The sequence below is a fragment of the Pinus tabuliformis genome, chromosome 9, assembly GCF_031772625.1.
Source record: "Pinus tabuliformis cultivar Carrire ecotype Pingquan chromosome 9, CPIR1, whole genome shotgun sequence".
Lineage (NCBI taxonomy): Eukaryota > Viridiplantae > Streptophyta > Pinopsida > Pinales > Pinaceae > Pinus > Pinus tabuliformis.
The window spans coordinates 1520913559-1520924724 of NC_142307.1; positions in this window are offsets into that span (position 1 = coordinate 1520913559).

The following is an 11166-nucleotide window of genomic DNA, read 5'->3' on the forward strand; positions in this document are numbered from 1 at the left end:
CAATCTCCCATTATATCTGTGGAACACAGAAGTATACAGGCAGATAGGCAACGCTTTGGGCTGCTTTCTAATGGGAGATTACCAGAGGGAACAGCAAGGCCTCTACACATACGCCAGAATCTGTGTAGAACTAGATCTAAGCAAGGGGCTGCCAGAGAAAATCAATCTCAAGATCAAAGACGCTGTTTGGACCCAGTTTCTAGATTATGAAAATACTGCCTTCCGATGCCGCCATTGTCACCTAACAGGGCATCTACATACCTCCTGCCCATCGCTGACAGCAAGAGCAAAAAAGGGAATCTTCGCAAAATCCAAACCCAAGCGTTGGGCTCCCTGTACTCTGCAGCCAGCTCGAAGCTCTAGCTCCCCAAGTTCGGAGGACGGGGAAAGCGATTCAGAACCGGACCAGGTGCCTCAGCCAATGGATTCACCCATGAACACCATGGGGCACACCCATGACTCAGCTATAGCCCAGAAACGCGTCCATGAGACCTCCTCGGAATCAGAAAGGGAATTCCCGATGAAAGAGAATTCCAGTCTTCAAGTTGTCTTAGCTCATCCCCCCCAGGGTGGCTGGACAAAAGTCAACAAAAAGAAAGGGAAAAAACAATGTGTTGTAGGTTCTGCCCCTATGGGGGATTTAGGCAGTCTGTGATTTCTAGTCATCTGATGTAGCTATGAGTTTGAATCTTTCTTCCGGAACCGAGGTTGATGGATCCATCATTTCCGGTCTGCCGGGTTTTTTCTTATCCTGATTGTACAATATTTCACTTAATAGAATTAGTCTTTATCGAGAAAAAAAAAATGTCAACTATTTCATTAGACATGGTTTTTAAAACTTTTTGCAATCCTTCTAAATCAAATGGGTCCTTTGATTGTTTTTTCTTAGGGTCATCTTTAAAAGTAACCTTCTTAGATTTTCTCTCATCAATAGCGTTTTTCTTTTCTAAAGCTAAGATACATTTTTCTACCACTATTGCTTCCTTCATGTTTTTGGCCAATGTTGTCTTGGCAGCCCTATCAACAAAGATTGCTATGTTCGATGGTAGATCAGATATGTACCATTCGCTTCGAACTTATTCACTAGGCTTGGAAGCGGTCGAAATTTTATTCAAAAGCTTGTTGAAACGTGAGTTAAAATCTTTGATAAGTTCTCTTGATTTAGTCTTAAGATTTGATAGATCATTTATCAATATCATCGTAGACCAATCATCACCGAACTTTGTCAAGAATTGCTCTTGGAAAATGTCCCAACTAGTAATGGACCCTGATGGTAATGAAAAATACTAGGATACGATTGTTTCTTATAAAGTATAAGGAAAAGGTATAACAATAGCGTCTTCATTTGTAACTCCATTTAAATTTATTGACAACATAAAGTTGTTTATCTATTCTTATGCTAGCATGCCTGCTTCAGGATTAAACTTGGGCAGCCATTTCTCAGGATGGGCCGGTAATTGACTCAAGGGTGTAGGCATTGAGACTACCCCTAGATTGCTCCATGGGTTTTGAGCCATCGTTGAACTACTAACAGAGGAAAGCACAGACGAAGTTCCTTGTGGTTGGGAAGGAGTGGATATTACAGTTCCAGATGGTTGAGAAGCAGATGTTGAAGTTCCAGTACCCTGTTTTATGACAATTTGGAGTGGGGGAGTGGATGGTTGACAATGCAATGGAGAATATGGAATGGATGGTGATGATGAAAGAGTCTCACTATCAAACCCTTGAGGCGTCTTTCTTGCTCTTTTCCTTTTAGGCAGAGGTAATTCAGTTGGTTCGATACCAAACTTTTCACTCTGTAATCTGGTAAGAGGATGAGAAGGATTATATTGCGAAGTCACACTACCTTGGGATAATTCAGATTTTTTGCGGTGATATGGAAAATTCTTGAAGTTTATGAATAAAAGACTCAACTTCATGGGGTTCTATAGTAGATCTATCTGAAATGTTTGGGTTTGTGGCAGTGGTTGTTGTTTTCTCAACTTCTCGCTTAAGATTTAAAGACTCGGAATGCAATGGAGAAGTTGGGGGAGATGTTGAGGGTGATTTACTCTCAGAATGGTATTTAGATTTAGATTTACTAGCCATTCACAGTTCGGGCCCTCCTTCTAGCACCAATTATGTTGAAGCCCTGAAAATTGGGTCTACAACAAGGGGGATACCCACCCGGTTAGGACCTTGAAAGTAGCTCCTTTTCCATTTGGGATGGTGGAACCGACTGGGGATAATGGGACCAGTTTCCCAATTTGTTTGTGATGATGATAAAAAATTGATGTTTCCCTTTCTAAAAATTTCTAAATAGAATTATTTTGATCTAAATCTAATCTAAAACATGCAATTTTATTCTAATCAATAGAAATATCTAATTCTAAAACTATCCCGGGATTAACTCTTCACTTATGCGATCTAAAATAGTTTCTAACAACAATTGGTAATAAAGATCATTCAATTGCTACAAGAAAAGAATTCATTAAAAGTGAATTGTTTCATATAAGAAATTAGCCGAAACAATTGTGCGAAGCATATCGCATAATAAGCTATTCATACATTAAGCATAAACAGAATAGTCACCATTGTACAAAAGTGCCAAATGATAACTTAAACATTCAAGCTTTCATATACAAACAATTGAACACAACATATTACTTGACACATAAGCACAAATTATTAAGAGATAAAAGTACCATTAATAACAAGTCCTACTCATGAGCTTCAACAATATAGATTTATCTTCTCATAATTCAATATCTACTAAGAGTACAGAAGTGCATTTCAGTAGCAGACATTAAACACAGATATCAATAAATCTCATTCCATTCATTCATCAAAACCTCCTCAGAGGGTGCAGAAGTGCATGTTCTGAAGAAATGTTTTTGAAAAAATTCTGGACCCCTCTCTAAATGCATGAGAGGAGTTAAAATACTACTAACTAAAGACTAAAAATAGTTTATTACAAAAATATAGGAGGATGTTTAAATGACCGTCCTCATCTAAGGAAAAATAAATAAAAAAATAAAACTAAAACTGTATCTGAAAATTAACTATGCATCTATTCTCTTTGATCGCAAGCATTCAGCATCGGCTTTAGGAGCGTCAGTTGGCCGACCTCTGATTTTAGTTGTCCTGTGAAAACATAATCAGCAAGTGTTGACACTATCTTTTTGGCAGAGTTTGTAAGGCATTTCAGAGTCATACACTAACTGTGCAGTTTAACCAAGTATTGCTAGTAAGTGTCCCAATTCAACTTGGTTAACTTCTTGATTGACTCTGCCTTTTCTTCAGCTCTTTGTCTCCAGCTTGTCTGCAGTTTTTGTGCCTTTGGGAGAAATCCCGGAGCGGTTTCTGATATCAGGTTTGCTCTATGCATATTTTCATTAACACAGTCAATGACATTGTTCACTGTTGTCGCTGCTTCTTCTGCCACCTGTTCTGCATTTTTAATCTGTGAATCCCACTTATTGAACAACATTTCTTTGTGGGCCTCATTGATCTTGAGTAAACCTGCTTTCTTTCCTTCCTCCGATTCCTGCCATTTCAAATAATCAGAAATTTTCTTATCAATTAAATCATAATTGATTTTTTGGTAGAGTGCCTCTTGCTGTTGCAAGAGTTGGTCATTCAAGGCAAGGGCTTCTGATACAAATTCTATGATTTTGGGGTCATCTAATTGCATTTCTAACATGGCCTGTAATTGATGTTCCTTTTCGGCCAAACTTCGTTGATACCCCAACTGCATCTGTAGAAAGTCCTGTTGTAATTTTTCTAATTTCTCTTCCGCTTCCTGGTTAGCGCTAGCCTGCTGTAACTGTTGTTGCAAAACTAAGATTTTTTCCTCTTTATCCTTGAGCAATAGCTGTACTTCAGATGCTTTATCAATAGTAGCAAAAGCATAGGCTCCTGCGATCTGGGATAACTTAGTCAAATTTTCTGTAGGATCAGTGGTAGGGTCTTGCCAAAGGACATCTAGCTGCTCTGCCTCAGGTGAGAGCACGCTGTCTAATTTTAATTTCTTTCTTTGTCTTCTTATCACCACTTTGTGCTACGGACTATAAAATACATCTAGAGGAGGAATCTCCTCTATCTTCAGCATGATTTCAGATGATGGGACTATGGGAATATGCTCCGTTTCTGGAGCATTGCTGACTGTTTCAATGACCATATTTGTCATTTTCTGCACTGTATTCTTAGGTGTCTTCATGTTCTACTCCTCAGTATTGATCAATTCATTAAATGTTTCCCACTCTTTCTCCAACTCAGTTCTCATTGGCTTTGGTGGCTGGATGAGGAGAGCAGGAACCTTCACCTGTAGTTTTGACAAAACTTGTTGCTATGGGTGCTCTTTAGATTGGGCAATATCCCTGACTGATCCTTCACTTTTATTATGGTCACTCTCAAATCGTTTAGAGTGTTCTGGTGATTCTTTTCCAGACTTAGACCTGGACTTGTTTGTACCCAAGCTTCCACTTAAACTGATGCTAGGAGTTGGCTCCCTTATTGGTTCTAAGCGCAACTTATCCAAGGGGATGTTTGCTAATCTCTGGTCTCTATATAGTTTGAATTCCTAGAATTCCGCTAGGCCAAATTGAATTTGAGCCATATGCAAAATGTCTTTCAGTGTATTCTTCTACTGGAAGATGTCATCAAAGAGACTATCTTCTTTAGTGAATACCTTTATCTTGACAACCGTAGTAAAATTCTTAATTACATCAAAGGGATCGAATTGTCTCCCTGGATATTTAAATAGTCATAGACTCATCATGTTGTCTACTTATTTGAAAGAATGACCTAAATCAAACAGTGAAAAGGCCCCACAGGCCACAGGGAATTGCGGCCAGATGGCCCTTTTCTTGTCTTTCAATTCTTTTCTCATTCCTCCAACCCCGCAGATTTGGTAGGCTATTTCACGGGCTATCAACTTATCAGGAACATACAATGGAAGTACATGAGGGGAATTAATGCTTCTGAATACTCTGATGTAAGTGAAAAACTCTTCTTTGAACCATCTTCTGACAGGGAGAATATCAACCTCAGCTTCGGGGGAAAATCCTGGGGCGTCTTTATTATACAACATTCTGGTAAGGGGTAACATAACTCCATGACAATTTCTGTAAAAATATGGGGTAAACTTGGAATCCCACAATTCCTTATGGTAGACCTGAATGGGCAAGGGATTCTGTATAGTCCACTTCCAAACCATTAGAGGAAATCTAGAAACAGAACAGCTTGCATCCATAACATAAGCAGCTAAAAAGAAAGGACGGTAAATCCTCTGAGAGGAAGTTCTTTTAGACCAGTAGTTCCAAACAGCTGAGGCTAAATTATCAGATAATATCTGGGCCCAATCCAAAATAGTCACGTTGGTGGCCGCATCTAATAAGGGTAGCCACTCCAATGAAAACTTATCCATATTAGGCCTTCCAAATAGCCTACATAGCATAGCAACAACAAAACAATACGGGAAGGAGAGGGAACCAGTACTGTACATACCATGCTTATCTTTTTTCAATGGTTCTTTCTTTACTGACTAATTCTTGGTTCACTCTGACAAATCTTCATTTTCTTTGGTGAATTTCTCCACGAACTGCTTGTTGTAGCTTGCCTGCGGCTCTGGTAAATGCTACATGAGTCTCAAATCCTGTGGGGTGAATGACCCAATAAGTTCCTGGCTCTGAGACTCGAATTTCTTGTCTGTTATATCAGCACTGTCCAATACCCACTTGACCATGTCTATATAGGGAAGTATATTAGGCCTTGTTGCTATGCAGTGCAGGAATGAGCATGCAAGTTCAGTAAGTGATGCTTCAAATGACCCATGTGCGTCTGTTGTCACTGTAACTTCCATAACTCTGGAGTTTTCTTTTTCCAGCAGACTGTACATGCCTTCCCAAGTGGATATGTTGGCTTCTCTGGTACATGTGGTGTATGTGAATAAGGGCATCATCTCTGTTTTCTTAGTAACCGAAGCTTTTCCATTCTTTCCCATTACGTTCTGCAAACTGGTCTGTATATTATTCCGCTTGCCGCTCCTACAAGTTCATGAGTAAGGAATGAATAATGGTAAGTGATAAGGTGATGGAAAAGCTCTTAATTTCAAAATCATATCAAATATATCACCCTATTTGAAACAACCTTTCCATTAGATGTAGATATTTTCTCATAAATGACCATCAATAAACCACTAAGTTGACATTAATGTCCATAACTCGGTATCGTATTACAAGAAATATTTCCTTGAACGATGAGCCTTGTTGATCTGCGATAAAGCAATTTTGCCATTTGCTTCATAATATCACAGATTGCCATATCGCTAATCCTTTTCGTTAACAATCATTTATTTCTATTTTGCGATTGCGAGATGCAATTTGCTAGATGCTTTATCGCATATCGCAGGATCGGAATGTTTTATCTTAGGTGGTGGTTGCGACATATGAAATTTGTGAAATGTGATGAATCTATAAGGCGCGCAATCTCGCAACATCGCGTTTTCGCAATTCCGAAATTTTGTTTATATGATATCCTCCTTTACCCTTTTGTGATGCGATGTTTATTGTTAAGAGAAAAATTTTATTTGAGACTTATCATAATACTTAAGTTTTTGGGTTTGAAAATGTTTTTCCAAAGCTTATGATAGTGTGTTTTATTCCAAGGGCAATATAGGTGCTAGTTTTTTATTTTTTTAGAAGGGTCCCCATTTATTTAGTGTTATTGCTAATACTAAATAAAAAGGGGGGTTGTTGCTAGCCACAACACTTCTCCAACCAGAGAGGTAGACCATGTTCTAGCAAGGGTTTGGGCAGGAGGATATAGGATTAACTATTTGAACATGTGCCCATTCTTTATGGTCATGTTCGTAGCTCGACAGCTGATGTAGGCATTGACGGTAACCAACTAGGGTCTTCCTAGAATGAGAGGATACCCAGTGAGCTTTGCCTTTGGCTGGAGAACTAAGAAATCAACAGGGTACTCCCAAGAATCAATGGAGACCATCACATCTTCCACAATGCCCTCGGGGGTCACGGTGGAGTGGTCTGCTAGCTATAGCATGGTTGTGGTCTTCCTCAAGGAGCACTGGAGGTTGAGTTTGAGCATTGTGTCCTTTGTCATCACATTAATGGCAGCTCCCAGATCAATCAAGGTGTGTGGGATCATGGTGCCATTAATGTGGACATCAACTACTGGGCTTCGAGGGTCCAGATATTTTGGACATATTACCTACCCTAACATCAGGTCGGATAGTTTCCCTATGATATTGATGGTTGGGGCATCTCTCTTGCACCTTCCTGGATGCCTAAAGCACTTCTCTTTGATCAACCTATTGTAGATAGGCACATCTTTTATGGCTTGGAGAAGTGGTATCTTTACACATAAATGTTTAGATTCTCCCAGGAGTTCAGTTTCTTCTCGGGTAGGCTGTACTGTCATGGATAGTCTCTCAGGAAATGGTGGAATTGCTTTAGGTTCACTTTCCTCTTTATCTTCCTCAACCTCCCTGGGTGGAGGCTAGCTATCTAAGAGAACTTTCCCAGATAGCAAGTTAATTTCTTGAATCTCCACAGCATAAGTTGGGCATGATGGTTCCCCACTATACACTTGCTTAGCCTGTCTATTATTCAGGTTCAGATTTGGCTGGGCAGGCATTTGGGGTTGCTTTGGTGGAGAAGGAGGTAACGGTTGTGGTTGGGTAGGTGGTGGAGGCAAAAGAGCAGGAAGAGAGTTGTATTGGGGCCTCCACCTCTAATGAGGTGCATTCCACTGATGTTGTGGCTGAGCATAGGATTGAAATAAATAGGTGGCTGGTTGGGCATGATATTGAGATGTGAAGGACTAAGGAGGAGGCATGGACCAGGAAGGATGAGCAGGAGGGCCCCAAGAAGGTATGGAGGTGACTTGGTTGGGGTTGTAGTATGCCTGAGATGTCCCTTGCATCCCTTGCTGGTATGGTCTAGATCCATACGACCTCCTTTGGTTTATGTAATAGAGCTATTCAAGGACTCCCTTAGCCCCTTGATATACAACTTTAAGTCTAGGTAAGGAAGGGCACTTATCTGTAGAATGATTTTCTTCACAATTTGAACAAACCTCTATAGATTTCAATGGGCATTCATTCCTAGGATGCCTCCTGGTGCATCTAGGGAAAAAGATGGCCAAAACCCTCTCTACTTCCTCTTGTTTCCTTTTGACATGCAAGGTATCCATTTGCATGGCAAGAGTCTGCAACATCTCACTCTTGAAGTCTTCTAGCATGTTTCCAATTTCTCCTTTAATGGATGAGTTAGAGTAAGGGGTACTGGCTATGGGTTGACTCTCCCTACCTTTCTTTCTGGCTGCTCTAAAATGGTTTCTAAAAATAGTCTTTATGTCCTCATAGGACAGTTGGCAGATGTCTCCCCTGGCCAGTAGATGGAGGGTGTCTAAAAGATCTTTTCGGATTCCCCTCAACAAGACCAACTTCAGAGACTCAGGCTCAAGTGTACACCCGACCCTTTCGTAACTAAGCTGGAACCTCTCTTCATAGTCTTCCAGGGACTCATCACTTCCTATAGTCATTCGGAAAATTTCTTCTTTAGTATCTTTTGAGCTACAATAGTCTTGATACTTGTTAAAGGCTTGCTGCATTTGAGCCCAAGTTGTGATGTTGTTGCCAGGTAATCCCATGAACCAGTGTGGTGCTGCATCCTTGAGAGTAGAAGGGAATAGTTTCAACTTTTGCTCATCTTCTGCATAGTCATAGGTTTGAAAGATAATAGCAAACTTGAAAAAAAAGGTGTCAAGATCTTCTGTAGTCAGACCATGGAAATGAGGTAGGGCGGAAGGGCTTATATTCTTCATTTTTGTGTCCCCATTAGTCTCCCGAATGGGAAAGGTACCCTCTATTCTCTCTCCATTCACCCTAGCATTTATGTGTTCAGCTATTGGCTCCAAAGGAATATTTTCTTCTTCTTCTTCTTCCCCTATAGGTTCTTCAAATATGTCTTTATTTTTTCCTAAGGGTTCTTCTTGATCGCAACCACCAAAGAAGAGAGAAGGCTAGATGTGTGAAGCAGTGGGGGTGTTGGGTAAAAATTTTCCTGAGTTATCTCTATTCCTATGAGGCATGAAAGGAGATCTCTTTTTGGTTGGTTTTTGTTTCTTTTTCCCACAGTGATAGTACTTGCAGAAACTGAAATTGATTGAACAAAGAAAATTGCAACTAGCTGAAATGAACTTGTTGAAATGAAATTTGCAGAATTGAAGAGGAAAGCAAGAAAATGCAAAACTTGAAAGAAGAGAAATGACTAGTCTACTTTTGCTGAAATAAACTATTAGCATAATATTGCAATAGAAAATAGAAAAAAGCAGTAATCACAGAATACTTTGACACTTCCCCAGCAATGGTGCCAAAAAGTGGTGAGCACCAGTATTGTAACAATAATGTTGCAACTCCTAAGCTACCTACTTTACTCTTATCAACCCAGTAGTTTGTAACAAACTTGGAAACATCGGTGTTGTACGCACAAGTACTAGTTCTTACTGTAGGTTTTCACTTGGTTAGCTGGCGCAAGATCACTAGGAGCTCAAACCAGCTTCTATGGATTCTAGAAGAAGCTCTATATGTGATGAAAGGAGAGAAATATTACTCTACAGATGCTACTCTAACTGCAAAAAGGAGAAAGACTAAAATGTAAAGCAAACCTAGTAAACTCTACTTAACCAACTAATCCTACTTGTGCAGAAAGCACTATGAACCATGAAAGGAATGCCATTACCTACTCAAGGAAGTAAAAAACATCTAACTAAGCTATTTCTGGAAGTAAATAAGAAAAAAACATCTTTTTGGATTTTTATGTATTTTTATGTGAAATTGATATGCATGTAATTTATTGTGTGAATGTGGCAACGAATAGGTGGTGTTGAAGGACGGTTTGGGGACTTGACCTAATTTAGGATGGTGTGGATGGGTCCTAGGAGGTCTCAGGGAGCCTTCTGGAGGCTTTTCCCACACTCGGCCTTCGAAAGAAAGCCTACAGGAAAATCTACAGGAGGACATAGGAAATCTACAAGAGGAAAACAGGGCCACTACAGGAGGCCTACAAGAGGAGGCCGAGAGCAGTTTTCACTATTTTGAGGGTGTGAGAGTAGACAAAAAATGTGGATGAAGGTTGGAATGAGGTGTTATGGTGCCTAGGGCCTACCAAGAATCACTATGAGAGAGGAAGAAGTTCTATGAAAAATGCAGGAAACAAAGGCAGGATTGAGGTGAGGTTTGGGTGACCTGTAGGGCATGGATCAAATGGAGGATGTGATGGCTGATAAGCTGGCCTACTGTAAGAAGAGATCTACTACAAAGGAACTGACAATCAACCAATAAGATCAAACAAGCAATGAACTGAGTGCATCTAGAAAAATAGAGTTTTGCATCAAACTAGTCTAAACTATGATCTATGAAAGGAAATGCTGAGAAATGTTGCAAGAAAGGAAAGCATGAAAGAAGACTACTACAAATAAAGAAGTGAGCATGATGAAGAAGATATGAAGCAAAACAGAACTAGACTATTAACCTACTAAAAAGCTGCAAACACTAGAAGTCCTATGAATGAGGAAAATCTGTGTTTTTGGGGCAGCAAGAGGGTCTTTGCCTCAAATCATGGTCCCAAAGGGAGGAAGAGAGGCCAAGGCACTGTTGCTAGCCCTCTGAATCTTATTGTTATCACTTCTTAACCTGCTATAGAGAGCACAAAAGGAAGTAAACTAATGAATCATCAAAAGCAACCTATTCTTAGCCATAAAAGGAATACATCTAACAACAACCTAATCTACAAATTGAAATAAACATACAAATACAAGTAAAAGGAGCTTGGCTACTTGAATTGGGCCATAATTCAAGAGCTTCAGCCCTTTCAGATAACTCAGTGCTAACTCAAAAAGGATTCCATCTTTATTTCCAAAACAATAGCAAGATTACATGAAACTGTCACAAAATAATAAGCTCAATGTTGAGCAGAGTTTACATAAGCAAAAATCCAACAACAATCCAACAAAAATACGACCCTAGTGAGGCCCTAGACCTCTCTACTTATAAAAATGAAGCTACCAACAACTTCCTTAAAATCAGGGAGGCTTGGTTCCCAAAACTCGAGATAATCATCAATCATCCTCCACTTACTCAGCTGCCTTCTAGTGCATGAT